Source organism: Papaver somniferum, chromosome 2 (assembly GCF_003573695.1).
Source record: "Papaver somniferum cultivar HN1 chromosome 2, ASM357369v1, whole genome shotgun sequence".
NCBI lineage: Eukaryota > Viridiplantae > Streptophyta > Magnoliopsida > Ranunculales > Papaveraceae > Papaver > Papaver somniferum.
In genome coordinates this window covers 33,571,880-33,595,748 of record NC_039359.1, presented here as the reverse complement: position 1 = coordinate 33,595,748, position 23,869 = coordinate 33,571,880, and the positions used below count along the sequence as shown (strand labels likewise).

General features: G+C 34.9%; 1 long non-coding RNA gene across 5 annotated transcripts; it reads left to right on the top strand.

Moving 5' to 3' along the window:
- The first annotated feature begins 9,847 nt into the window (after nt 1–9,847).
- LOC113347322 lies at nt 9,848–14,596 on the top strand. Of its 5 annotated transcripts, none has more exons than XR_003358877.1 (8): nt 9,848–9,958; nt 10,055–10,251; nt 10,461–10,507; nt 10,706–10,844; nt 10,913–11,018; nt 11,150–12,997; nt 13,254–13,498; nt 14,285–14,596. It is a non-coding gene; the product is annotated as an uncharacterized LOC113347322 (long non-coding RNA). The 5 variants fall into 5 exon arrangements; XR_003358878.1 differs by lacking the exon at nt 14,285–14,596 and having other exon boundaries at nt 11,150–12,073; nt 12,563–12,997; nt 13,254–14,261; XR_003358879.1 differs by lacking the exon at nt 14,285–14,596 and having other exon boundaries at nt 10,466–10,507; nt 13,254–14,261.
- The last annotated feature ends 9,273 nt before the right edge of the window (nt 14,597–23,869 follow it).

Here is a 23,869-nt window from a genome sequence, read left to right as displayed (position 1 = left end):
CACTCCGTCATTCAGTGACTTATTTTCAGTAAATCATCAATTGATCAAAATTAGGGTTTCGAACGAATGCTCTGCAAATCATAATTCTGAGTAAGTTCAAATGCTAATAATTTTATGCTGATCTAGCAATCAACATCTTTATTAATTATATAATATTTGGTCTAGCTACCAATATTTTAATTAATATTTTATTTGGTCACGTTACCAATAATTTATCGAATGAGCAATACTTGCTTAAATACTCGAATATCGATCCAACTATCAATATTCAGTAATTTATCGAACGAGAAATACTTTCTCAAATGCTCGAATATTTATCCAACTATCAATATTCAGTAATTTATCGAATGAGCAATACTTGCTCAGATGCTTGAATATTGATCCAACTATCAATATTCAACAATCCATCATACGAGCAATATTTGCTCAGAGCACAATATTTGCTCAGAATACCAATAGTCATTATATTGACTAAACTATCAACATTATTCATTCGAGAACTGTACATCCCAGCAGAGACGTTCAATTCATAAATCCTAGAGCATTCAGCAATCATGCTCGACTGAACAATACTTAGACTCGTCGTATAATCAAGTTAGCGACTGACTAATCAAATACACGTCTGCTTTGCAGACTCCACGTTCGTGAGACATCAATCACGTCACGTGGGGGATATTAATTAAGGTTTTGGTCTGGCGGCCTACGACACGTGTGTTCATCCACGATGAGAAATGTGAGTAAGTCGTGCAAGCAGTTGAGGGATTTAGCAAAATAGTGGGTGGACAATCAACCAAGTCTCTGCACGACCTAGAACTTGTTAAACCACGATTTTCCACTTTCCCACTCTTTCACTCGAGCAACCGTCACACTTACTAGAGATCAATGTGTCTACTATTCTGGCAATATAAATAAGTCTATGAATCCACGATTGAACAACAAGAAGGATTCTGATCCGAGCAATCACTCTCAAGAATTCAATAAATCAACCATAACTTATTCGAACTCAACAGTTAACAGAAAACTTGCAGAAACCTTAAACACATTCACAATCCTTGATCATCCTTGATCTCGCACACTTCTCAGCTTCCCTCCTACAAATCAACCATTTTTCCTCTTTGTGACCGAATTGACTCTGGAACGACCATTGTCTTGGTTTAGGACGGAGTCCTACAGATTGATCTCTCGAACTCAAAGCACTCCCGTGCAATGCATCTGTTTGATGATAGGCAGTTTGCTCGGTTGAGGAGCCTCCATCACCGTCATCTCTCCATTCCCTAAAAAACCAGCAAATCGTTTTTCCCCATCTACACTCCCATTTCAATCATTTAAACATTCTTAAAAGACGACAATATCTATCTCACACAAATTATTAGCTTCAAAGCAATTTTCAGGTGATCGAATGATCAATACGAAACATTACAAGTCTACATCAAACGGCTGTCTCATACAAATCATGTAAGATGTTACCAGGAGATTTTCACATGATCATCTTTTTACTTTCGTCAAAAATATAATATGAACTTGGTTAAAGCGAAATCTTACCAACACATATTTCGAGAAATATGTAAGCAAGTTAAACTTAGATCGAAATATCAAATGTGTATAATCGAAGTATGTATAGCTATACGACTTTTGTCTCAAATAGGAGATAGAGTAGATAGAATTTTGAGTGATATATGAGTTCAAGTCTTCACATACCTTTTGTTGATGAAGTTCCACAAGCTCCCCTTAGTAGTTCTTCATCTTTAATTGATGAACGTCGTGAAGTCTAATGCTCAACTACACTTACCATCCTAATCCGAGATTTAGTTATAAGTAGACTAGAAATCAATACTTATAGCTTTGGAAACTAAACTTTACAAACAAGCTTGAGATAGCAACGCTTGCGAGTTCGACCGTGCAGTGCTCTAACAATCTCCCCATTTGTCAATTTTAGTGACAAAACTATCAATACATATGGATTACAAAATAAATAAACTTTGTAGCTTCTCATCCAAATGCTTGATTTCCTTGGTTCTTCAACATTACTCGAAATCTTCGTCACTTCCAAGTACTCGAGTGATTCTGAACGTGTTCAACTCAACATCATAGTTGTTGAAGATCCGTAGTTATAACAATATATAAAAACAAGATGTTTTCATACTGTTATACAGTGTCATGGTATTATTACACAGCATCAAAGTCCAATTGTATCACAACTTTGACAATGGTAATATATATCATTCCCCCTTAGTCAATACTTCATCTCACATGAAAACCACTCCCCCTTACATAATGATCCGTAAACCATATGTATTTGTAGTGTGAACTACACATTAATTCTCCCCCTTTTTGTCAATATAAATTGGCAAAGGTACGAAAGCTAGTGGGATCATAATGAAAATCTCATAGAAATTCTTCATGACTAAAAGAAAATATATAAACTTTATTCAGATGCAATCATATAGTCGAAACTAAATGCATTCATCAAGGAGATCATAAAGATACAAGAAAACTCCTACAATATTCCACAACCGCACTCCCCACAAAGATTTGGCAATTAAGCACAAGTTCAAATAAGAACTCTTCCCTATAAAATGTCATTCCCGAAAGAACAATAAGAGCGACCTTACTTTTGCAAGAAAAGAAGTATTTCTTTGTACATTATCAAATTACATGAAACATGAATTTGTATCCAGAAAACTCAATTAAATTAACCACAAGTGAACTTATGATTAGTTTAATCGGAAATGCTCAACATAAGAGATCTTACCACTAGTGGAAAATGGATTTTTTGAGTCTGCTTGGGCTTTATAAAAACGTCTACCAATGGTTCTCTTAATAGATTGGGCTTCCGTAGATAGACGTTTCACCCGGAAAAGTAATTCGAGCTGTTGCGGAAGACGTAATACAGGAGGGTATTTTAGTAAAAAAATATATCTCAATGTAAATCTGAGAGTTCTCACATCGTTCATTTTCCATCTCATCCTCTCTACCCAAACAATCTTCTCTCGCTCTCTCTCAGAGCTCTCTTCTTTGAATCTGATTCATGCTGTGAAATCATGAATCATCCAGATGAATTGCGAGCCTATATCAAAAGCATCCCAATCGACTCAATCTTTCAGCATAAATTGAAAACCCTACCTCAAAATTAAAACCTATGTATCAGCAAAAATCAAAAGCAAACATTGTAACTCAAGATCTGCTTACTTTGCTCCTGAAATCATCAATTAGTATCAATTTTGTCCTTGTTTCATAAATTTGATAGACTTTTAGTATTATTAACAATTTTAATTTTTTCTCTCGTTTATGCAGTAAGGTGTTTCGTTTTCTATTTCCCCTACAGGAGAACTCCTCAAGTGGATTGGAGATTTCTTCTCCCGGTGTAAGAAACAAAACCCCTAAATCTCATTCCGAAAATAAATTATAATTCTATCTTGACATTTAACCCCCTCTCTTTTTGTCCTTTTTTTGTCTATTTTTTTTAGTCTATCAAGTCGAGGAAATTATATGCAAGGGTTTAACCGTATCATAGATTGAAATTAGTTTCATGATTCTCATCGTATTGCTAAGTTAATAGTGTTCTCTGGGTGCTTTTTCGATCGATTTGTATATGTGTTGGTCTGATCTGGTTTTGTTTTGGTTTTAATGTTGGTTTGATATGTAGGGTCGGAAGATTGGTTGCTAGAGTTTCCCTATAGAGAGATGATATTGAGATGATACTAAACTTTTTGTTGTTAATGGATCCATTTATTACTACTGATTACATGGTATACTTATGTTTACTCTTGTTTTGTCAGTGACTTCTATATATGTTTGCTTTAAAGATATACATTAAGAGATTTTTCAGTTCATATGTTTCGTGGATCTATTTTGTGTTTATGTTTGATTGGAATACAAAAAAAATAGAAAATTTTGGGTTTTTGTTAATGTGTATTGTTGATTTGGGGTTTGGGTGCTGATTGAACTTCCTGTGTTATTACTAAAGATTAATTTTTTTTTACCGAATATGTTTGATCTATAATTTTAAATGTTTTTTGTATCTGAGTTAGCACTTAGTTGTGTTGAAGTTTTTTTTCTTCAATGCAACTGAAAGCTTGCCCATACTGGTGAAGGGGTTTATATGTATAGTAATCACAAAGTAAATGGGGTTGGCTATGGTAAACTATTGGTACAGGTATTAGGCTCTAAGCTGAGATAAAATTGGTTGACAAAGGCAACTCTGGTCATGTCATGTACTTGGGTGCCAAATAAAAATAACCTAAGTTTGTATAGACAGATAGAACTATTACTCGAGGAAATCACTAGTACATACAATGGGCATGTGGTTCAAAGACTAATGCAGGGTTCTCAACTTTGTTGCCCTCTTTCGCTTTAGTTTGATGATTGTTGTTTATTTGTTTATTAGGACTATCTTGATTTTGTACTGGAATTCCGCCTTTCATACTCGTTTGAAATCTTTAATATTTGTTGTAGAGTCTGTGCCTGAGATTCCATAAGCTTAACAAGAGTGGTTTCAGAAGTATTAGGCATTGTTTCGTGGATATTTGAGCAGACACCGTTAATCAGAATAACTTTTTCTTTCATATGTGACAGATGAGTGGAGTTTCAGAGTTGTTGATGGGGATGCGATCGTTGTTATGCTACTTAGAATTTTGGTTATATTACTATAAGAAATACCTTGCTTAAATTAAGCTCCTCTTTACTTTTTATTTGATTTTTATTTGTTCAAATCCTTTTGGGTGAAACTTTATTGAATTGGGAAAAATATCTGAACAGGGGAAACAGGTATTTCAAATGGCTAGTGGCAGCTCTGCCTTTGATGAAGTTTTAGGTTGTATCTACTTCACCATCTTTTTATATGCTAGTTGCGTTTTTTTGGTATACATATATGATGTTAGGCTCTTCCTTTAGTGACCTGATCGATGCAGTAAAGTATGCTGATGTTGTATTGTTACTGATTGATGCAAGTTATGGGCCTGGGGCGTTAAGTTGGTTTATTTATGTCTATAACTACATTCCTATAAGTGGTGGAATTTATGACCTGACTAAGCAACTTGTTTTGTGCCTGACTGCGTATTTCATGTAACCTTTTTGTTGCCTGGCTAATACATACCCATACGAGGACTAAATCACCTGAAACTTTTTGTTTTATTTTCAATGCTTGTAATTACGACTTGTGATGTCTTTGCATAGCTTACTCTGATATTTATTAATGTTCTCTCTTTGGTGTTGTTGCAGATCAGTTAGGAAGATTTTTAACCTGGATCAGACAGAGGATTGAATGGCAAAGCCATAAACTCACAGTTGAGGATCCTGTAACTTTTAATAGACTATCGCATTGCTTGAGGTATGCTTTCTCCTTTTTTTTTTTTTTTTTTGTGTGTGTTGGCATAAATCTTGATTCAGTTTTTAGTGTGCATAAATTTCAGTGAGCATGTTCTTCACAAGAACAAACTTAACATACAAATTAATTGACAAAAATTTAGTTGAAGTCTACAATGCGTAGGAGATCAGGTTACTTGATGTTTGTAGATTATGTATGAAATTACATGTGTGTTTTAGTTTCTTAGCGTTTGTTCAGTCATACTGGAAGGTCTGACATTTTTTTTTTGTTTGCATAGCCTAGATATTGCCAGCTATATTAGTTGTGAGTGTAAATGTATTGGTGTCTGGATTTATTTTTCCACCACTCGAGTTTCATTTGTGCAAGGAAGATTAACTATAAGTCAGCTGTTAGAGAATTGCTTGTTATTCAGAACCAGTCACACTTTGCTACCAGAAATTTTTTATTAAACTTCTAATGCCCAAACTTATTTTGCTGCAGGTACACTATTCCGGATCAGTTGGGAAGATCAGATCATCTTTTTGCTATTTCTAGTTTATTTTCATTGTTTGTAGGGTGGAAATTTCTGTTGTTTCTAGTTTATTTTCATTGTTTGTAGGTTGATTTCCACCGATTGTAAGAATATACATCTTGTGAATTCAGTAGTTGTGTAGAGATTTTTGGGGTTTTGACCAAAGTGTCAGCTCGATTCACATGTGAATTCACTTTATTATTGTACAACAAATTTCAAATTTGAATTGAATGGGGAATGTTTTGGTCAGTGTATGAAATGATCGTTTCTTAAAGGTTCAGTCAGAAATAAATCAGATGATTCAGATGAATCAGATTCTCTAATAGGTTCAGTCGGAAATACCAGTTAGACTGGGACTCAGACGAATCAGCTTTTCTGAAATTATTCATCCCAGGTATAAGACTTCCCAATACTGTAAATCAGCTTTTATGTTTTTTAATATAAAATTAACGAAATGACTGTGTCTGTTAGAACTCATTCATAGACTGACGAAGATAGTCCTAATTTGAAAAATTAAAAGAATCTCAGAAACAGTCTTTTTGAGAAATAAGACTACAATTCTAGGGCTCCCAAGAACAGCCGTTTTTAGTGATTTTAAGTGCATCTCTGGCAGACTTATTATTTTGATTTTCCACTAGTGTACGGAGCCACACAATACTTTCACATAGAAGTGGGTCAGGGAAAGATCAATACTGCGGAATATTCAAAGATTCATTCTATTTTTCATCAATATTTGCATGAAGACATATAATAGACTTGATCTTTGCTATCAAAAATTTCATCCTATCTTCCATCAATATTTACATAATGACATAATAGGCTTAACTTTTGACATATATGGGACAATCATAATTCACGGACGCAAACATACATATCCCATAACAATTTTTGCAATATATAAAACCAATAAAGATTAATACTGCAAAATCATCTTCCAAATAAACCTTAGAACTCAAATAAACAAATATAAAATATAAATCCAATAAAGATTAATACTGCAAAATCATCTTCCAAATAAACCTTAGAATTTAAATAAATAAATCTAAAAACATTGCAAGATGAAAATCGTTGGCAATAGCTATGTGTACTCACAATAATTGCTATTACAAACCCTAGTTATCCTTCTTAAAACACAAGAATAAATTCTCATAAGAAGTTTCCTAGATATAAACAAAAATCAAGTTTCTTTGATAACATCATACCTTTGGAAGGGTCCATCATAAAAGGTATCACTGATATCCTTGATTCTTTTGAACGTAGAGACTCCATGTTCATAAGTTAGAACATTAAATTTCCGATCAAAAATGCGGCAAGATGCCTAGATTCGACACAGTCCATTATGAGTTTCTTCTGATTTTTGATCAAGATCTTTTGATTTTCAAGGATTTTGGTCTGACCATCAATAAGCTGATTTATTTGCATTTGAAAATGTGCAAATTCGACCCTAGAGTCATTCTGAAAAAGAATTAAATCCTTGATAGATTCTGCAATCCAGGAGTTGTACTTCATCCTTTCAATCATCTTTTTCAAGATAAGTTCTTGAACAAAATCGCATCCTTTAATGTCTTCTTCCGTCTCAAGATTCAACACATCTTGAGGAGTTCTCCATTTATTTATTTATTTATTAGGAAAAGCAAAACAATGTAGATATATATGTGTATGAACAAGTGAAGGACACCTTTGTTATGTGTTGGTGCAAACCAACACTCTTCGAAAAGCGTGTATATGGATAAAATCTCCTTCATTGATTATATTCCTCCAAAGATGCTAATGAAATTGTGATTGATATCGATTGACTAATCTCCAAATACTGATTCAATTTCACAGGAAACCGTTGATATGATTGACGTTGAATGGTGGGGGGTACCTGCAAAAAACACTTTGATGCTAAAGTCAGAGAGAGTTTCTTCACAGGTGTATTGTGTGGAAAGGATTAGAAAATCTGTACCTTTTGAGTTAGGATCTAGCCTCTATTTATAGGCAGAAAGTAGGTCTAGCTTTAGGGTTTTCATAGTTATCTTAATAGCTTCCCTTACCTGTATAAATCCAAGAAAACAACCAGATTCATGATAAAATTTGTTATTCCTTAAAACAACTATCACAATCCTTATTTATCCTTAATCATTATCTTGAATAATAATTATCCTCTCTTATAGGAATTATAATTATCTTAAATAATATAAAATTTAAACTAACCCCTTCCTCATTCTGTTAGGGTTTAGCATTTACCTTAATTATTACTCTTAAATAATAATTAAAACTGAAAATAATTATCCTCTTTCTGTTAGGATTTCTATAATTATCTTAAATATTAATTATTACCCAAGATAATTATCTCATGGAAATATTATCCTCTCTTTGTTAGGATTTAATATAACCGTAATTATCCCAGATAATACCAAATCCAATATTCATCTTTAAATATCCAAATTAAAACCTTTCTCCTGGAGAAAGGATAATTTTGGTTGGTGGACCGATCCATGGGTTCTAAGAGCCAACCCATGGGTTTTTGGGCTTCCATAATATGCAAAAGAGAACTTTCTCGTTTAGTCCAGTAAACCCGACCCGGATTAATGGCTAGTCCAGCGGGAAAACATATTTACTCGCTAGTCCAAAAAAGGTTTGAAAAGAGTAAAATTACTCTACTAACCCTAACATATAATATTATGTATATTAATACATATGTTACTACATATGTAGTATGTAGTAATAACATATGTAGCATGTAGTATATTAGTAGTGTACTAGTACTAATATGTGGTATATTAGTAGTAATATGTAGTAACTAATATACTAGTAACAACTAGTATACTGGTAGTAACTAGTACTAGTAGTAATATGTTATATATTGATATGTAGTAAATAGTATACTAGTAGTAATATGTAGTAACTAGTAGTAATATGTTATATATTAATATGTAGTAACTAGTATACTAGTAGTAATATGTAGTAACTAGTATACTAATAGTAATATTACTAGTATACTAGTAGTAATATGTTATATATTGATACTACATATAAATATGTAGTATGTTATATATTGATACTACATATTGATATGTAGTATGTTATATATTGATATGTAGTATCTTATGTATTGATACTACATTTACTACTAGTACCAGTTACTAGTATACTAATATACCAGTATATTAGGGTATACTAGTATACTACTATACTAATTACTACTAGTAAAGTAGTTATTTAATTTACTAGTAACAAATTAGTAAGATATTTTTGTTACTACTAGTATAGTACATATTAATATGTAGTATCACCGTATTGATATTACTAGTATGTAGCAACATACTACTAGTAATATTTACATGTGTTGATACTAATTAGACCTGGAAGGGTGTTTTAGGCATTTATAAAATACACTTTATAATCTCCACGAAGTTTTTGGACTAGAGAGTAAATAATCTAGTCCAAAAACATGTTTTTGGATTAGGGAGTAAATGTTTTTCACGGGTGGACTAGCCATTAACTGGGTCATGAAAAATTTGACTAAACAGTAATTCCTACTAAGCAAAAATGGTTTCCATAATAAACCAAATGGGCTTCAATAATAAGCCAACTGGGCTTCCAAAATAAGCCAGTTGTGTTTCTATAATAAACGAAATGGGCTTCAATAATAAGCGAACTGGACTTCCAAAATAAGCCAGTTGTGTTTCTATAATAAATGAAATGGGCTTCAAGAATAAGCCACTATCCATATACCGTTTTAGTATGGTACAAACATCGCCCCCTCTTAATTCTCAACTTGTTGAGGGTCAAGAAAAACAAAACCCGGATTCCACATCATTGCGTGGATACCCCGGATTTGATATATCCCTACGTGTGCTGCCATGCATGGGGGAGTAAATACTTCTAGTGCTCGGCTGGATAGTCCTTGCGTCAAACCTTATCGAAGCGTGTGTACGGCTCTTTGATAGGGTCCACATAATCTTAATCTTCGTTGGCTACATCTGTTCCAATTTGCATATCTAACAGTAAACGTGTTTTGGATTGTAAAGTATTTGATGCTAACCAGATATTTTTGAATCCCGCGTAGTTATCTTATATAACCCTGTAAACTCTTTCGCCGCCCCAAAATTGTAGCTTTGCGCCTCTTTCTTGAAGTAAGTTACCATTGCTTCTTCTTTTCTTTGTTCCATTGACGCACACTTTGTCTGCCTTTTTTTTTTTACTCTATTACTTCTTTGTCTTCATTGCAGCTGGTTAATCTTTCTTGCTCATCCAAGTAAGAACTAAAGGCAAATCAAGGTAATTGTTTTCTCTCTTTAAGTTTCTCATTTTGTAGCCCTTTTTTGACTTTCCTCTTCTTGTTTTATTGGGAGATGATATACTCACCGTGGTTAAATCCCGCTATGAATCCCGATTGGGAATCCAACGTTTCTAGAAGTTTTTTCTTGTAAGTACCTGCTCTTTTCTTCTTCCTTTACCGTGTTTTTTCCTTTTATGACCCTCATCGCAACGGAAAAAACATCTTTAAATTCTTCCCTTTCTTTTTCTTTTAATAGAACTTATTTGCAAGTACTTTTTTAATAAGTACATGCACATGGTGTGCTCTGAATTCAAATTAGAACCAAGATATCCTATCTGAATTTGTATTTTTCACAGAACAGAATCGTTTAGGACTTATCTTGGTCACGTGTTCCAATGTTGAGGTGCGCATCCAATTATCGTCGAGATTGTTCCTTCATTGGACTGCTTTTCTTTATTAGTAGAAATGATCATGATCATCCTGCTTTTCTTTACTAATAGAGATAATATGCCTTATACGCATATTATGGCTCCTGAATAAATTTGCGGATGTATTTTATCGCCGTCATTTTCTTCTAATTTGGTGATGTAATCCGTTGCAGCTAACCAGTATTTGACGTCCCTAGGTTCAGCCAGAAGCTCTTTTTTACTGCGAGAAATAACCCATTCCCTTGCGATTTATGCCAACTTTTGGTGTTTCAGCTTTGATTGCAAACCGTGATGACCAAAAATCCAAGTAAAGTATGTGCCTTCTTTATTAAATCCTAATTTCTCTTTTGCGATATGTCTCATGAGAAACGAACTTCCAGGATCAAGACTGGACGCCAGTTTGCTACGCGCGGCTTCTCACCTTCCTTCCTTGTGTGGGACAATATTTATCCTACTTAAATAATCTCCAATTCCAATGACTCTTAGGTAAGGTCCTTGTTACTACTGCAGACGCTTTAACTGTGCCGTTGTTGATTGATGATGAAGAACCAAGCTCATGATTTTCGAATGTTGTGTGGCGTATGAATGATGAGTTTAATATGAATTAAACTCTGCAGGATTTTCTTTTAAATAAAACTTTAAAACTATGGCAAGAGAAGTTTGGCTCAAGACCTGTTTGGTAAAAAGTCTTAATGACCACTCCTGTTTCGTGCATCATCTTTCCAAATCTCTTCCTTTCTGATGGGTGTCTCTAGCAATAACCTTCATACCAAGATTATAAGCAACTGAGACAACATCCTTGGTAGTTCGATGTTGTGAATCCTTGGAGTTTGCAGTAACAACATCCCTCTTTATAGAAGAACAAAGGTGAGTTTCCATAATCTCACGTACCTTGGACGATGTTTCTTCAGCTGATGTTCGTAATCTTCAATCTGTTAATTAACCAATAATGTTAGTGCATCAAGAGTGTATGACCTCTTCGTGTTATTTCCTAAGTTCCCTTTTCTACTTTGTCCACAAGAAAGTGTTTAGGATATGTGTGTGGCCTAGTCGTTGATTGCCTTTGTGTAGCTACTCTTCCAACTGCCTGTAGTTTGTATGTTTAGATGACAATTATTGATCCACCATGAATCCTATGCTTTGATTTCTCGTGCAAGGATCTTCCCTTTGGTAGCTAAATCTTGCTTTGCCACTTCACTTGGACTGGAACGGCAGCACCACATCAACCAATATGTACTTGTCAGTTGTCTTTGCTTGGGACTGGGTTGGTTGATCACTCTGTTTGTTTTCAAACTTGAGAAATCTCCAATGGGTGGCACACGTTATAAAATCCCATTAGCCTCCGCTTTTCATTCAATCACGTCCGTATCAACTTGTGAAAAGTGTAGCCGTCAACACTAGAAATTCGACAACTTGTGAAACTCTCAAAGTCCTAGTCCTTGTAAAATATTTATTTCCTTTCACGGCGGTTAATATCACTTTAAATGAGCGTCCTCGCACCTCCTTTCACTGCCCACAACAGAAGTTTGCTACCAGCTCAGGTAACTCGAGCACTGTCTCTGCACCTATCTTAGTTATTTCCTTTAAGGTCGCTAGTAGTCTTTGAACTTTACGATACTTGATTTTCTTTTAACTATGCTTGATTATCATCAAGATGTCCAGCAACTTGTCATCACCTTCCACGAAAGAAACTTTATATGATTGATCATAACATGCAATCGGATTAGACTCCTCAGGAGATGCACCACAAGAACCGCATAACTATTCTTGTTAGCATCCTTTGCAATCAGCTACGTCATAACTGATTAGCCTCTAGGATATATCAGTGGTCTGTAGTCATACCGAAGACAGCTTCCTTCAATAGTGAACATTCAAAGTTCTTGGTTTTCTCTTTAATAGAAAATGTTCCAAGCTATCTACTTTTCTCTTTAATAGAAAATATTTGGAGACATATGCGCGCGTGAAATGTTTCTTAACAACATCGAGGATTTTACCCTATTTGAATGCAGCTTTCTCCTGTATTTTATTAGGTACATTCTTTTCCGTTGTCAGAAATGATCATCACTGGTACATCAAATCTGCAAGTTTTTGCAGATGTCTGTCGCCCCTATTCTTACCAAAGCTACTGCTTCTACCCATTTATTGAAGTAGTAAGTTGCAGCTAATAAATACTTGACGCCCCCCAGTGCAGCTGGAAAAAAACCTACAATATCCAATCCTCACTTATTGAACGTCCACGGGCTAACAACCAGATGCAACTCATTCGTTGGTCTCTTTATAAGAGGGCCATGCATCTGACAAGACAAACATTTTCTTATATAATCCCTGTGTCACTCTGCATATAAGGCCGGAAGTACTATTGAGATCCTATGCACTAGACTCCTTCCTTCATAATGATCCTCACAGCACCCTTCATGTGCCTCAACGAAGAATTGCTTCCCTTACTCTCTAGTAACACAAGGAAGGTATGGTTCCATTGAAATTTGACTTTCTTTTTCAGAAAAACATTAAAAGTATTTCCTTATTAAATACTTGAAAAAAGTGTTCCCAATTCTCACCGGGCATTGAAAAGGACGCCCCATGTTGTCTGACCTTTTCTAAACGTGTTGATTTTTCTTCAGATTATGCCACACTTTAGACTTTTGTAGCTCGTATCTGATCGACATTCCCATACTGCCAGTCGACGCATGCTTATATGACTAACTAAGTATTGGTTCTCAGATGAATTTGTGGACGTGTTTACGACCTCCATCCTCACCAAAGCTATTACCTGAAGCCATTTGGTGATGCAGTCAATTGCAGATAGCAAGTTGTACACTCCCCCAAATGCGTTGCAGTCTTTAGTCCAGAGACTATTGCTTCATACTCCGATTGATTGTTTAAAGCTGTAAATCTTAGTTGGACGGCTTTTTCTCCTGGAAAACAAGTACACAGCCGAAACCTTTACCATCCGTGTCTGCTGATCCGTAAGTGTAAATTTTCCATGTTCTCTATCTCCCCTAAGTATTTCTTCTGAGTCTTTGATACTCTCCTACATATAACTTTTAATGCTTTTTTACTTGCTTTTACATGTTCCCTTGGAAATGTCTTTGAGACTCCAAGTGAACACATCTTTACTTTCTTTCAAAAGAGTAAACAAGCTGTCTTTCCCATCTACGGGCGGTTTCGCACCAATAAAAATTGTATGCTCTTTGTTGATCCCGGATTTGTATCTCTATCAACTCTTCAATAGTTGTTAGTTCCTCCTTCCCTCTTCCTCGATAAGAGGTTGGGTTCCTCGATTACAGGCTGGGTAGCACTGCGGTTGCTATCTCTCCGAACCTTTTATTTCTGACCTTTTGTACTCTTCTTTGTTCTTCGTCTCATGCTCTTATTGGAATTTTTTGTTTTCCGTTGGTATTTCTGGACAGATCTGTAACACAGCAACATCTGTTGATGTTTCTGACAGATCTATAACAGTGGATCAATTGTTGTTAGGACTTTTCTTTAACGCTTCAGGATCTGTTACATAAACTTTTCTTCCAAAAAAAGCTTGGAAAAACAACTTATTTCGCAAGGGGAGAACGATCAAGGGTTCGTGTCCCCTTAGCCGGCCCCAAAATATGTTGGTGCAAAAATATCCACACCAACACTCTTCGAGATGCGTGTAGATGGATTAAATCTCCTTCATTGATTAGATTCCTCCAAAGATGCTAATGAAATTGTGATTGATATCGATTGACTAATCTCCAAATACTGATTCAATTTCACAGGAAACCGTTGATATGATTGACGTTGAATGGTGGGGGTACCTTCAAAAAACACTCTGATACTAAAGTCAAAGAGAGTTTCTTCACAGGTGTATTCTGTGGAAAAAGATTAGAAAATCTGTACCTTTTGAGTTAGGATCTAGCCTCTATTTATAGGCAGAAAGTAGATCTAGCTGTAGGGTTTTCATAGTTATCTTAATAATTTCCCTTACCTGTATAAATCCAAGAAAACAACCAGATTCATGATAAAATTTGTTATTCCTTAAACAACTATCATAATCCTTATTTATCCTTAATCATTATCTTGAATAATAATTATCCTCTCTCATAGGAATTATAATTATCTTAAATAATTATAAAATCTAAATTAACCCCTTCCTCATTCTGTTAGGATTTAGCATTTACCTTAATTATTATCTTAAATTATAATTAAAACTAAAGATAATTATCCTCTTTATGTTAGGATTTCTATAATTATCTTAAATATTAATTATAACTACCCAAGATAATTATCTCATGGAAATATTATCCTCTTTTTGTTAGGATTTAATATAACCATAATTATCCCAAATAATACCAAAGCCAATATTCATCTTTAAATATCCAAATTAAAACCCTTTCCTGGAGAAAGGATAATTTGGGTTGGTGGACCAATCCATGAGTTTTTGGGCTTCCATACTAAGCAAAAATGATTTCCATAATAAATCAAATGGGCTTCAATAATAAGCCAATTGGGCTTCCAAAATAAGCCAGTTGTGTTTCTATAATAAACGAAATGGGATTCAATAATAAGCGAACTGGACTTCCAAAATAAGCCAGTTGTGTTTCTATAATAAACGAAATGGGCTTCAATAATAAGCGAACTGGGCTTCCAAAATAAGCCAGTTGTGTTTCTATAATAAACGAAATGGGCTTCAATAATAAGCCACTATCCATATACCGTTTTAGTATGGTACAAACATTATGAAAACCCTAAAACTCCCAAGAAAGACATGGACGTTCGTGGATTAGAAGTGAAGGATTAATGGATCAGAAAAAAAATCCATAGAAAAGAAAATACTCTCTGTTTTCAGATATCTCTTACCATCATGACTCAACAATTAAAAGAATTAATCAAAGCATAAGGAAGAGATACACTAGTTACAAGGAGTCAAGAAATGATTCAACCTTCACAAAAGAAGCAAACTGGTAAATCAAACACTAAGACAGATGGTAACCTACATTAGACTTGAGCAACTCTCAAATGTCATCCTTGCTACTCTCAAGTTAGATACAAGGATGAGTTTACCTAGAGTTAGGTAGCAAAGTAAGATGTTGTTGGAAGATATATATATTTAAAAACATAGTTTTGTAATATTATGTCAAACTTAGAGAGATACTATGGTGGTATTATTTTGGGCTCCCACACTATAGACTTGGATTCAAGTATCACCCCATACATTTGACTAGGTATATTATATATATATCTATATTACTTAAAAAAATCCGGGAGAGCGGGGCCTTGGGGTCTTGGGAGATCTGGTGATTCAGAAACTGATTTTTTTGCAGATTTAACTTTTGATTTCCAAAACGGTTTTTATACTTAATATTCTCTAATTAGCTCTATTAATTTTTGGTAATTATATTGTTACCGTTTTATGACTGTTATGGAGGATTTTCAGTGAGCACTAATTGCAAAATTTGTTTCCATTCAAAACCGTATTGATTTCTTTGAGATATAAAAAAGAACAGTTTCTAGAGAAGATGAAATATATAATTTTTCATCTATTTTTTGAGTACTGAGCAAGTGTAGAAAGAGTATTGTGGTTCGATTTCTCATAGTGCAGAGAAATTGAGCAAGAGAGTAATCAGTTGTCTTATGTTTTCGACAAGTTTTGACTGCAAGCACAATCAAGAGACAGAATCGCGAAACACCTTAAAGATAGCGACCTAGTCCGCGTCTCCGCTGTTTGAGATTCGATTTGATTATTTGTTCACCGTTTCCAACAATTTTAAGGTGTTAGATTTTTCTATGGAGGTTGAAAAGAAGCGCGTTGATGATACCAACAAGCCCTTCAAATTTGAAGGGCTGCATTTCAGAAGATGGAAGCTGAAGATGTTCTTTTATCTCAAACTCATGAAGCTGCTTATGATTGTGTCGAGTGTTCACCCTGAAACCTGCTGCTGATAAGACTGCTGATGCTGGTGTTTCTGATACTGATCCACCTCTTACCGGTGGTGCCAAGAAGTTGTTTCTAAAACTCCTGAGGAGAAACAGAAGGCCATTGACAAATGGGTCGATGATGACTTTGATTGCAAAAACTACATTCTTAATGCATTATCTAATGATTTATATGAGTATTATTCAACTTTTGAAACTGCTAAAGATGTATGGGATGTATTACAGAAAAAATATGACACCGAGGAAGCTGGTTCAAAGAACTATGTTGTGAGCCGGTATTTGAGATACCAAATGGTGGATGATAGATCAGTTGTTGCAAAGGCTCATGAACTTCAAAAAATTACCCATGAAATTCTGACCGAAGGTATGAAAACTGATGAACAATTTCAAGTTTCTGTAATGATTGACAAGTTACCACCTAACTGGAAAGATTTTCGTAATTCTTTGCGTCACAAGACTAAAGAATTTTCTCTTGAAAGTTTGATTGTTAAGCTCAGGATTGAGGAAGAAGCTCAGAAATAAGATAAGAAGGAAGAGATTCTCATTGTTTCTAACAATAAGACTCATCCAAGTTTGAAACCTAAGAAAAGAGATATGAAACCTAACCCGAATCAGAATAAAGGAGGAAGGCCTAATCAAAACAAGAACCAACACCCATCAAAAAATGGACAGAATCCAAATATGAGTTTCTTTGTTATACCTGTTGTAAACCAAATCACATGGCTAGGAATTGCAGGTTTAACAAGGAAAAGAATAACGCACAAGCTAATGTTGTGGGTGACCTTATAATTTCCATGATCTCTGATCCATAGTTCTACATGGTTGGTGGATCCGATGGGTGGTGGATAGACAGTGGTGCTTCGCGTCACTGTTGTTTTGATAGGTCCATGTTTAAGACTTATGCTGAAACCAAGGATAAGAAAGTGTTGTTGGGAGACTCTCACAGCACTATGGTGAAAGGTTCTGGTACGGTAGAGTTGAAGTTTACTTCTGGGAAGACACTCATGCTGAAAGATGTCCTTCACACTCCAGAAATGAGAAAGAACCTTGTTTCCGGATATCTTCAACAAGGTTGGGTTGTATCAAACTATTGGGTCTGATATTTACACTATAACTAAGAATAAGAGTTTTGTAGGAAAGAGTTATGCTACTGATGGAATGTTTAACTTAATGTTCATGCTATGAATAAAATTGATTCTTCTGCTTATATGGTTTGCAATTTTAATGTCTGGCAGGGTAGGCTTTTTCATGTGGGTAAAAAATTAGTAAATAACATGAGCAAGTTAGGTGTCCTCCCTGAATTTTTTGAAAATGAATTTGAAAAATGTGAATACTGTAGTCAAGCAAAAATAACCAAGACTTCACATAAATCTGTCGTAAGAGAATCCAAACCACTAGACTTAATACATTATGATTTGTGTGAATATGAAGGTATCTTAACTAGAAATGGCAAGAGGTATATCATGACGTTCATTGATGAAGCTGTTGAAAAGTTTAAGATTTTTATTGCTGAAATTGAAAATCAATTTGGTAGAAAAATTAAGAGGTTTCATAGTGATAGAGGCGCTGAATATGATTCTGCTCCTTTTACTGAAATTTATCAAACTAATGGAATTATACATGAAAGAACTGCTCCATATAATCCTCAAATGAACGGGAAAGCTGAAAGAAAGAACCGTACACTTACTGAACTTACTGTTGCTTGTTTGCTTAGTTCTGGTGCTGCTTCTCATTGGTGGGGTGAATGTTTGTTAACTGTTTTCCATGTTTTGAACCGCATTCCAAATAATAAAACCATGATATCTCCTTATGAACTTTGGAGAAATAGAAAACCTAATGTCTCTTATTTTAGAGTTTGGGGTTGCTTAGCTTTTGTTAGAAAGCCTGATCCTAAAAGACATAAGTTAGATTGTAAAGCTTATGAATGTGTTTTTATTGGTTATGCTCAAAACAGTAAAGCTTATAGGTTCTTTGATATTAATAATAAGGTTATTATTGAATCTATTGATGTTGATTTCTTTGAAGATAGATTTCCTTGTAAATCTAGAAATAATGGGGGTAACTGTGGGGGTTCTATACCTAGTGTTTTACCAAGTGCTGATTCTGAACCTAGAATAGAAGAACATAGAAGTGAAGAAACTAGGATCAATGAAGTTGAACCTAGACGCAGTACAAGGGATAGGACTGACACAAGAGATCCTGATTTTGAATTTTATGCCGTAGAGGAAGAACCTTATAATTTACAAGAGGCGTTTAGTTCTGCAGAGTCTAGTTTCTGGCAAGAAGCTGTATATAATGAATGGGATTCTCATATGTCTAACGGAACTTGGTGTATAGTAGACTTACCTCCTGGTTGTAAGCCTATATGTTGTAAATGGGTTTTGAAAAGGAAACTCAAACCTGATGGAACAGTAGATAAGCACAAGACTAGACTGGTTGCTAAAGGATTTTGGCAACGAGAGAATGTAGACTTTTCTGATACTTATTCTCTTGTTACTAGATTAACATCTATTTGTGTTTTGATTGTTGTTGCTGCTGCTCATAATCTTGTTATTCACCAAATGGATGTTAAAACTGCTTTTTTGAATGGTGAACTAGAAGAGGAAATTTACATGGAACAACCTGAAGGTTTTGTAATTCCTGGACAAGAACAGAAAGTATGTAAGCTAGAAAAATCTCTTTATGGTCTGAAACAAGCTCCTAAACAATGACATGAGAAATTTGATAATTTAACGATTTTAAATAACTTCAGAATAAATGAGGGTGTCAAATGCATCTACTATAAATCTGAGAATGATGTGTGCGTGATTATTTTCTTGTATGTGGATGATTTGCTGATATTTGGTTCCAATTTATCTGTTGTCAATGAAACTAAAAGCATGCTTAGTTCGAATTTTGACATGAAAGATTTGGGTGAAGCTAGTGTAATTTTTGGAATCAAAATAACTAGAACTAGTAGTGGTATTTGTTTAGATCAATCTCACTACATTGAAAAAATTCTGAGGAAGTATGAATATTTTGATTATAAACATGCTTGCACTCCGTTTGATCCTAATGTGAAATTGTTTAAGAATACTGGCGAAAGTGTTAGACAATCTGAATATGCTAGTTTAATTGGAAGTCTGCGTTATGAAACTGATTGTACTAGACCAGACATTGCATATGCAGTGAGAGTTCTGTGCAGGTTTACCAGTAATCCTAATTTGGAACACTGGGATGCTATTGAGAGGGTTATGCGGTATCTGAAAAGAACCACAAACCTAGGATTACACTATAAGAGGTATCCCGCTGTCCTTGAAGGATTTAGCGATGCTAATTGGAACACTCTTTCAGATGATTCCAAGGCCACCGGTGGATATGTTTTTACTACTGCTGGGGGCGTTGTATCTTAGAGATCAAAGAAACAAACAATTATAGCCCAGTATACGATGGAGGCTGAATTGATGGCACTAGCAGCAACTAGTGAAGAGGCAGGTTGGCTGAAAAGTTTTTTGTTAGACATTCCTGTATGGGAAAAACCAATACCAGCCACTTTGATTCACTGCGATAGTACCGCGGATATCGAAGTAGTAGAGAACTGTTATAATAACAATAAGAATCGACAGATACGTCGAAAGCACGACACAGTTAGAGAATTTCTCACAACTGGTGTTGTCAGAGTAGATCATGTAAGGTCTGAAGAAAATACAACTGATACTTTGGCGAAAGGATTAACAAGAGAAAAGGTATGGAATACCTCTAAAAGTATGGGACTTTTTCCCATGAGAAGTTGAGTCATTTGTAATGGATACCCAACCTAGAAATATGTTCAAAGGGACTAGACGAAGTTACAAATGATATGATAGAGTCATGCATTCCCATAGCATGATATCCTGAAGTAGAAAACAGGTTGAGTTTTTTAACTTTTAATGATGCCTATAGCTCTTAAGTTAGAGTGGGATACACATGAGTATTCTTGATAGACTCACCTGTATGAATGTGAAGGTGTGTCCGCCTTCTATGAAAAATTGGGCATTTCTCTAGATCATTTGTTAAAAAAGGGATAAGCACACGGCCTTAATGTGCGAAATAAAGGACTGGATTGTAGATATAGTTGTGTGTGTTAAATAATCTAATATTAGTTAGAGTTCAAGACGCAAGTCACTCTAGTCACCTGGTACTTAGAAAGTTTAACACTATGCAGATGTTCAAGTCGAAAGGCACCTTTGCAGATGCACAACTATACAACACTTGCTCAATGTTTTTAAAATATAAGTGGGGGATTGTTGGGAGATATTTACATATATATATTTAAAAACATAGTTTTGTAATATTATATCAAACTTAGAGAGATAGTGTGGTGGTATTATTTTGGGCTCCCACACTGTAGACTTGGGTTCAAGTCTTACCCCATACATTTGACTAGGTATATTAGATATATTACTAAAAATACGGGAGGTCTGGTGATTCAGAAACTGATTTTTTGCAGATTTAACTTTTGATTTCCAAAAAGGTTTTCATACTCAATATTCTCTAATTAACTCTATTAATTTTTGGTAATTATATTGTTACCATTTTATGACTGTTATGGAAGATTTTCAGTGAACACTAATTGCAAAATTTGTTTTCATTAAAAACTGTATTGATTTCTTTGAGATATAAAAAAGAACAGTTTCTGGAAAGATGAAATATATAATTTTTCATCTATTTTTGAGTACTGAGCAAGTGTAGAAAGAGTATTGTGGTTCGATTTCTCATAGTGCAGAGAAATCGAACAAGAGAGTAATCAGTTGTTTTATCCCATAGGGTTTTCGAAAAGTTTTGACTGCAAGCACAATCAAGAGGCAGAGTCGCGAAACACCTTAAAGATTGCGACCTAGTCCGCGACTCAGCTGTTTGAGATTATATTTGATTATTTGTTCACTGTTTCCAACAGATGTAATCCCACCATGAGTATTGAGAGATGAGTTGTTCATACCATCTGAGAGTTTGAACCTAGTATTCATTACCTTCCTTTGGTTGTTTCTTATTCCAGAAGAATTCGACATAACCTTTTTAGAAAATCCATCAGAGGGATATTTCTGAGGATTAAGTCTAGGACCTCTAGAGATTGGTTACAGAGGTTCATAATTGAGAAAATTCCTTCTCCTAGACTTAGGTCTACCAGACTTATTCTCAATAACACGATTCATGTGGAGATTTCTAGAGGAGTGACCCTGGAAACCTTGTGCATGAGAATTCTGGTTTTCTGCAGGAATTAAATCCATTGTAGATGTCGTCAGACAATTTACTCTGTCGATAGCAAAAAGAAGTAGATTTTGAAGCTCATAAATCAGTTTATTTCTAGCAAAATAATGTGAATCATAATGATTTCTTTTCCCACAGAAGGAACAGGTTCGTGGAAGAAAAATATCGGAAGAAACCTGTTTTAAACTAGTATCTCTATTAGAAGAGTGTAAGACATGTGAACATTTATTAACATATGCTTCTTTTGGAGTATTTTTCTTCATGTACAGTAATCCCCTATGAGAATTAGAGATTGGCACGGAAGAATATTTACTCAACAAAACAGATTTTTCCCTTTCCAAGGATTTACACTGTTCCTGGGCTAAACGCAGAGATACAACCAGTTTTTCTTTTTCAACACGAATGTTGTTCAGATCTGATGAATAAATCTCGATCAAACGTTTTTCTCTAATTGAATTTTTTTTAACAATATCCTCAAGAGTACTAATCTTTTCACACTATGGAGTAGTTTCTTGAACAAGTTTTCGATATTGTTAGAGAATGACTCAATGATGTTATAGAGTTCACGTTCTCGACCAAGAGACTTTTCAAGTTCATCAATGAGTTGATCATGTTTTTCTTCAAGAGACTTTATCTTAGCTCCTTGAAAAACAATAGTCTCAGCAGATATTGAGTTCTGCTGAGTTCCATTTCATCTTCAAACATAGTATTAAATGTCACAATAGAGGGAATGTTATCAGAATCTGATAGCAAGAAATAAAGTGATCTCACCCAATATTTCGTTTAGGCAATCTGTATGGACTAACTCCAATATAATTCTGAGAGAACCAAATAAGAAAGCGAGCTCAATCAAGAAATATATCCAAGAGTTACATCTCTGTTTCTTAATATAATCAGCAAATCAAACAGATAAAAGTCTGTGACCTTGATTATTATAAAAAACAACTTGGACGATATCAAAAACCAATATCCAAGTGTCAATCAATTCAATCAACAAACAAAGGTTGGATTCACAATTGATTAAACTTACGCACAACTTGTGATATTTCAATTATATAAAAAATATAATGCGGAAAATAAATAACACATACACCAGAAGTTTTGTTAACGAGGAAACCGCAAATGCAGAAAAACCCCGGGACCTAGTCCAGATTTAAACACCATACTGTATTAAGCCGCTACAAACACTAGCCTACTCAAAGTTAACTTCGGACTGGAATGTAATTGAGCCCTAACCAATCTCACAGTGAGCAAGGTACAGTCGTGTTCGTTACGTCTCTGAATCCCAGCTGGACTCTGCGCACTTGATTCCCTTAGCTGATCTCACCCACAACTAAGAGTTGTTACTACCCAAAGTCGAAGACTTGATAAACCAATCTGTCTCACACATAAAAATCTATTGAAAAGATAAATCTGTCTCCCACACAAATACCTATGAGTTTTGTTCCGTCTTTTGATAAATCAAGGTGAACAGGAACCAATTGATACACCAGTCTTATATTCCCGAAGAACATCCTAGTAATATCAATCACCTCACAATAATCTTAATCGTATGGTAGCGAAACAAGATATTGTAGAATCACAAACAATGATATGAAGATGTTTGTGACTACATTTTATCTTGCCTATAGGAGATTAAATCTCGAGGAAATCTTAGAGAATCCTGAGCCAATCAGATCCAAGAACTATATCACAACCACCTAAGGGTAAAAGTCCCAAATCCCCACTGAAGTCATGATGTTGCTTTGTCCACTGTAAGGAAGCACAAATTCCAGAGCTCATAGTATTTTCTCCATTTTCCACAGTAACCAACATGTTGGTAGTAGGTTGGATAGAGCAACCCAAGGATTTGGCTAAAGCACAATCAATAAAATTGTGGGTACTCCCTGTATCAATAAGAATAGAGAACATGTTTTTTGATAAACCCTGGAATCCTTATGGTGTCACCTATAGAAGTACCAGTGAGGGCATGAAGATACATTTCCATGTCACTGTCCACAGCTGGTGTATCCTCAACCTCAGAAATCTCTTCTTTTGGTTCACAAGGCTCAGCTTCAGCTTTAGTGGCTACCATCAAATATAATTGTTGTTTCTTACAAAAATGCCCTGCTCTGTAAACTTCCTCACAATTATAACACAATCCTTGAGTTTTCCTCTTCTGAATTTGTTCAAGAGTTAATCTCTTGATGGGTAAAGGTGGT